Genomic DNA, 6,215 nt, shown 5'->3' on the forward strand with positions numbered 1-6,215 from the left:
ATATATATATATAAAAAATATCATACAAACTCGGCACTCACATGCTTTTCAAACTGCAACTCCTTTGAACATAGGGAATGTTGGTTCCAAAATATTTCAATAATTTGTTAAGCTGGCCACCGCTTCACGGTCATTCCCATCTAGCCAGTCCCTACACTGATTCTCAGATAGATGAACTTGATCTGCCATCTTGGCCTCAAGCTTGCATACATTTTAAACAGAAAACTGGGTCCTGCCTTAAAGAGACAGGACCACACCCAGGGCTATCAGTTCATAAGCACCTGGAAAAAGAAAAAAGTTTGTCTTACATTTGAAAAACAGGGTGCCCTAGCAAGTGTGACCACAAAATTTAAATAAACGACAGGCTCAATCCACGGCACTCGACCATCTGGGGTGCCCTTGGTATGTGACCACACCATCTACATAAAAAATATCATACAAACATACCAAGGGCACCCCAGATGGTCGAGTGCCGTGGATTGAGCCTGTCGTTTATTTAAATTTTGTGGTCACACTTGCTAGGGCACCCTGTTTTTCAAATGTAAGACAAACTTTTTTTCTTTTTCCAGGTGCTTATTAACTGATAGCCCTGGGTGTGGTCCTGTCTCTTTAAGGCAGGACCCAGTTTTCTGTTTAAAATGTATGCAAGCTTGAGGCCAAGATGGCAGATCAAGTTCATTTATCTGAGAATCAGTGTAGGGACTGGCTGGATGGGAATGACCGTGAAGCGGTGGCCAGCTTAACAAATTATTGCAATATTTTGGAACCAACATTCCCTATGTTCAAAGGAGTTGCAGTTTGAAAAGCATGTGAGTGCCGAGTTTGTATGATATTTTTTATGTAGATGGTGTGGTCACATACCAAGGGCATCCCAGATGGTCGAGTGCCGTGGATTGAGCCTGTCGTTTATATATATTTATATATATATATATATTACCCATATATAATAAATTACACATTTAGATGTATACTTATTACATAAATATATATTATTTATGTATATGAGATATATATATATATTCGACACATATTACATACGTTTAGATATATACTTACTATTTAAATGATATACAATAAATTTATATAATAAGTATATATCTAAACGTATGTAATATATGTGTAAAATATTATATATATATATATATATATATATATATCGCAAGTGGAGATGTCCGGCACTCAAAAAATATATATATAAGCTGCCTGCTCTGGTGCCCTTCCCACGGTAAGTATATGAGGCTGTAATATATATCTATCATATATCTAATATGCAGGGCCGGATTACCAATGGGGCGGGTGGAGCTGCAGCTCCAGGCCTCCCATCTAAATAGGCCCACAGCATCTGCTGTGCTGCGGCAGACAGGAAAAATATTTCTCCTGCTTGGCTGCTACAACCAGCCTGCCCTGTCTGAAGCTCCACCCCCTGAGACCCGACCACCCCCACCCTGTCCTCCTTGCCCTGTCTACGGCTGTCTGAAGCTCTGCCCCCTGAGACCCCGGCACCCGAATACCCCCACCCCCCCCGACCGCCGCCCGCAGTCCAGACACCGGACTGTGACATGGACTTGGAGGCGCAGTGGATGGGTTCAATAGCCCTCCCTGCACCGAGTGTCTCAGCTCTGCTCCGCGTGCCGTCACAGCTGCCACCCCCACCACCGCAACCTTAAGCAGCCCAGCAGTAGGAGGAACTTATCTCCGTGAAGGCAGCCCGCGTAACAGGGTGACCGATCCGGACTCTCTGATGGCAGTGCTGCTGACTGCTGATTGGGATGTCATGTCCAGGTGGCTGCTGCTGATCTGAGCCTCACATGGTAAAAAGGTATGCAAACAGTGACTGTATTTTATTGATCAAGTTTTATATATATGCGTGTGTGTGTATGTATAAATGTGTGTGTGTGTGTGTATATATATATATATATATATATATACACACACACACTAACTAAGCCAGCACCTCTGTCTTAATCCCCTGCTCAGCCCCACCCCCCTCTCTGCTGGCCTCCCCCCTCGCGTGGCTCCATTCCGCCGACACCCCCTGTCGCAACTCTGTCCCCACCCACTTCATCACGGCTCTGTTCCAACATCACTGCTACCATATTTACCCCAACGACTGATCCTCTACTAACGCTGTCCCGCCACCCTCGCAGTGGGAGCCGTTGGGGCTCCTGCATTGAGGAGACATGATGGCGTTACACAATTATTATGTAGTATATATGAATATATGTGTGTGTGTGTGTGAGTATATATATATATACATATCTCTACTGAAATTCAACATGTCTTAAGTATATTACACTTTTTTTCATTGTTTAAGGGAGTGCCTGTTCTACCCCTGGGGGTTTTTACACCTTTCATAGGAAGAACATTGGAATATATATATATATCTATATATATCTATATATATCTATATAGCCGGTATGTAACGGTATGACATACCGGCACTTCAAGCACTGAAGTTTTCAGGACAGCACTGTAATGAAAGTACAGGTAGCTGGAGCGCAACTATGTGCAGTGCAGCTGGTGCTTAGCACCGGGGCCGTGACATTAGCAGTACTAATAATGAGTCTGAGTGACTTATTATAGTATGCTGGCCAGTCTGTCACCGCAGGCCTTGACGAAGGAGGTGGTCGGTCGGGGCCACGATCAACGGCACCTGACATAGATTAGACCAAAGATCCGTTCAGAGCCTTTGGCTCTGCCCCGCCCCTACAGCTCTTCCCCCTCATTCACGTGTGACATCACTTCTTGCTGCCGTCGCCGCCGCCACATGTGATGCAATGCCTGCAAGCCGGGCTGGGACAGCTGAGCAGGGGCAGGACAGTCGAGCAGGAGAACCACAGAGGCCGCAGCGCCGGCAGAAGCTGTCTGTGTGGAGAAGCAGTAGAGGGGTCCGCCTGGTGCAGCACAGAGACTTCAGCCAGGACTACAAGGAGGAGCCGAAGGATGGAGAGGGGCCGCGGGAGACTAACTGGGAGCAACCACAGCAGGAGGAAAAAAGGTGAGTTATATATATGTATATCCCTGGCCTATCGCTTACTGTACAGATACTGCCCTCCCTCCCTGTTCCCCTGTGTGCGCTGTCCTCCCTCCCTGTTCCCTTGTGTGCGCTGTCCTCCCTCCCTGTTCCCCTGTGTGTGCTGTTCTCCCTCCCTGTCCCCCTGTGTGCGCTATCCTCCCTCCCTGTCCCCCTGTGTGCGCTATCCTCCCTCCCTGTCCCCCGTGTGTGCTGTCCTCCCTCCCTGTCCCCCTGTCTGCGCTGTCCTCCCTCCCTGTCCCCCTTGTGTGCACTCTCCTCCCTCCCTGTCCCCCTGTGTGTGCTGTCCTCCCTCCCTGTCCCCCTGTCTGCGCTGTCCTCCCTCCCTGTCCCCCTGTCTGCGCTGTCCTCCCTCCCTGTCCCCCTGTGTGTGCTGTCCTCCCTCCCTGTCCCCCTGTGTGTGCTGTCCTCCCTCCCTGTCCCCCTGTCTGCGCTGTCCTCCCTCCCTGTCCCCCTGTCTGCGCTGTCCTCCCTGTCCCCCGTGTGTGCTATCCTCCCTCTCTGACCCCTGTCTGCGCTGTCCTCCCTCTGTCCCCCTGTCTGCGCTGTCCTCCCTCCTTGTCCCCCTGTGTGTGCTGTCCTCCCTCCTTGTCCCCCTGTGTGTGCTGTCCTCCCTCCCTGTCCCCCTGTGTGTGCTGTCCTCCCTCCCTGTCCCCCTGTGTGTGCTGTCCTCCCTCCCTGTCCCCCTGTCTGTGCTGTCCTCCCTCCCTGTCCCCATGTCTGTGCTGTCCTCCCTCCCTGTCCCCATGTCTGTGCTGTCCTCCCTCCCTGTCCCCATGTCTGTGCTGTCCTCCCTCCCTGTCCCCCTGTGTGCGCTGTCCTCCCTCCCTGTCCCCCTGTGTACGCTGTCCTCCCTCCCTGACCCCTGTGTGCGCTGTCCTCCCTCCCTGTTCCTCTGTGTGTGCTGTCCTCCCTCCCTGTCCCCCTGTCTGCGCTGTCCTCCCTCCCTGTCCCCGTGTGTGCTATCCTCCCTCCCTGACCCCTGTCTGCGCTGTCCTCCCCCTGTCCCCCTGTCTGTGCTGTCCTCCCTCCCTGTCCCCCTGTCTGTGCTGTCCTCCCTCCCTGTCCCCCTGTCTGTGCTGTCCTCCCTCCCAGTCCCCCTGTCTGTGCTGTCCTCCCTCCCTGTCCCCCTGTGTGTGCTGTCCTCCCTCCCTGTCCCCCTGTGTGCGCTGTCCTCCCTCCCTGTCCCCCTGTGTGCGCTGTCCTCCCTCCCTGACCCCTGTGTGCGCTGTCCTCCCTCCCTGTTCCTCTGTCTGTGCTGTCCTCCCTCCCTGTCCCCATGTCTGTGCTGTCCTGTCCCCCTGTGTGCGCTGTCCCCCATGTGTGCTGTCCTCCCTCCCTGTCCCCCTGTGTGTGCTGTCCTACCTCCCTGTCCCCCTGTCTGTGCTGTTCTCCCTCTCTGTCCCCCTATGTGCGCTGTCCTCCCACCCTGTCCCCCTGTGTGCACTGTCCCCTGTTTGTGCTGTCCTCCCTCCCTGTCCCCCTGTTTGTGCTGTCCTCCCTCCCTGTCCCCCATGTGTGCTGTCCTCCCTCCCTGTCCCCCATGTGTGCTGTCCTCCCTCAATGCTACGATGTGTGCGCACTGTCCTCACTCCCCCCCACCCCTGTGTGTGTCACTGGAAAAGTGCAGGTTTAAAGAGAAATAATGTTTATATTTGGTGCACGGGGAAAGTAAGGAAAGGGGAGCAGAGGTGACATGAGACATTAAGGGATTGCTGACATGACCCCATTTTGAGTGACCGCGCCCTTGTGACACATGGCCACATCCATTTGTTTGCATGCACGCCTATGGCGCTCGCACAGGCTACCTCCATATCCCTACTTCATAATTCCCACTTCGACCACTGTGTGTGTGTGTGTGTGTGTGTGTGTGTGTGTGTGTGTGTGTGTGTGTGTGTGTATATATATATATATATATATATATATATTATTACACACACACACACACACACACACACACACACACACACGTCAGGGTTCACACATACCATACCCACCAACATTTTTCAGCAAGAACTTGGTACAAGGGCGTGGTCACAGAATAAAGGGGCGTGTCCATGGGGGTCTTGAGGCAGCTGGCGCTGGCGGGGTTCAAACTTGCAGTATAAGTGTTATACTGCAAGTTCTGTTTACCGGCGCAAGCGTCAAGACAGACTGTGGAGAATCACGGAGTAAGAAGTGCCGGCTGTGTTTCAGGAGTCCTGTGTTCAGCAGCGCTGCTTAAGAAATCGGGAGATTGTACCCACCCGGTACAATCGGTACAGCCCCTGTTTGCCGGTACAGACCATTAAAAAACAGTACTGTACCGGCTAAACCGGTAGCGTTGGAGAGTATGACGTACAAGTTATAGCACATCTTTTACACACTATTGGTGGGTAGCGACTTTTGTGTGTATTTTTGTGTATCTGCGACAATATAATGTGGCATAATGTGTATCTGAAGCACTGGGATGTAAAATAGAGTGTTTTGGGTGCATTACGATGTGGCATAATGTGTATCAGGGGACACTGTGATGTGGCATAGATAAACTGGGACACTAAAAAGTGGCATATAGTGTTCTGTGGGCACTACAAAGTAGCATTATGTGTAGCGGGGCCAGTACAAAGTGGCATAATGTTTCTCATGGTGCACTACCATGTGGCATAATGTGTACCTGGGGCACTAAAATGTGCCATAGGGCATGATTTGATGAGTCGCATGCATAAGTGCACGCAGCAGTATCTATTGGCGGTCACCCATCTGCGACTTTATGCAAATGCCACTAGAAACTCCATTTCCTTGGGTACATCTGTGCAGATAAACGTGCAAGGACTGAGACGTCCACTTTTAGTGCCGAGACACGCAGTAATAATGATTGGTGCATCCTTATATGCCACCATTGTTCACACCATCCAATCTTGCTCCAGCCCTTTGGCATCTACAGTGTCTCTGTCTGACCATGGCCTCCTATGCCTGATATGCCCACAACACTCCCATAACGCCCACTCAACAGACCATGTCTGCGTGTATTTCTAGCAACCGCCCAGTCACCTCTCAGGAGCGCCCATCACTTTTCCACTACATTTCTAATACCATGCTTCTCTTTCACAAAAGCGCCATAGTGTATACTCTGTGTAATGCATGCACCATAGTGTATACTCTCTGTAATGCATGCGCCATAGTGTATACTCTCTGTATAATG

Source organism: Taudactylus pleione, unplaced genomic scaffold, assembly GCF_031769625.1.
Source record: "Taudactylus pleione unplaced genomic scaffold, aTauple2 ptg000117l, whole genome shotgun sequence".
Classification (NCBI taxonomy): domain Eukaryota; kingdom Metazoa; phylum Chordata; class Amphibia; order Anura; family Myobatrachidae; genus Taudactylus; species Taudactylus pleione.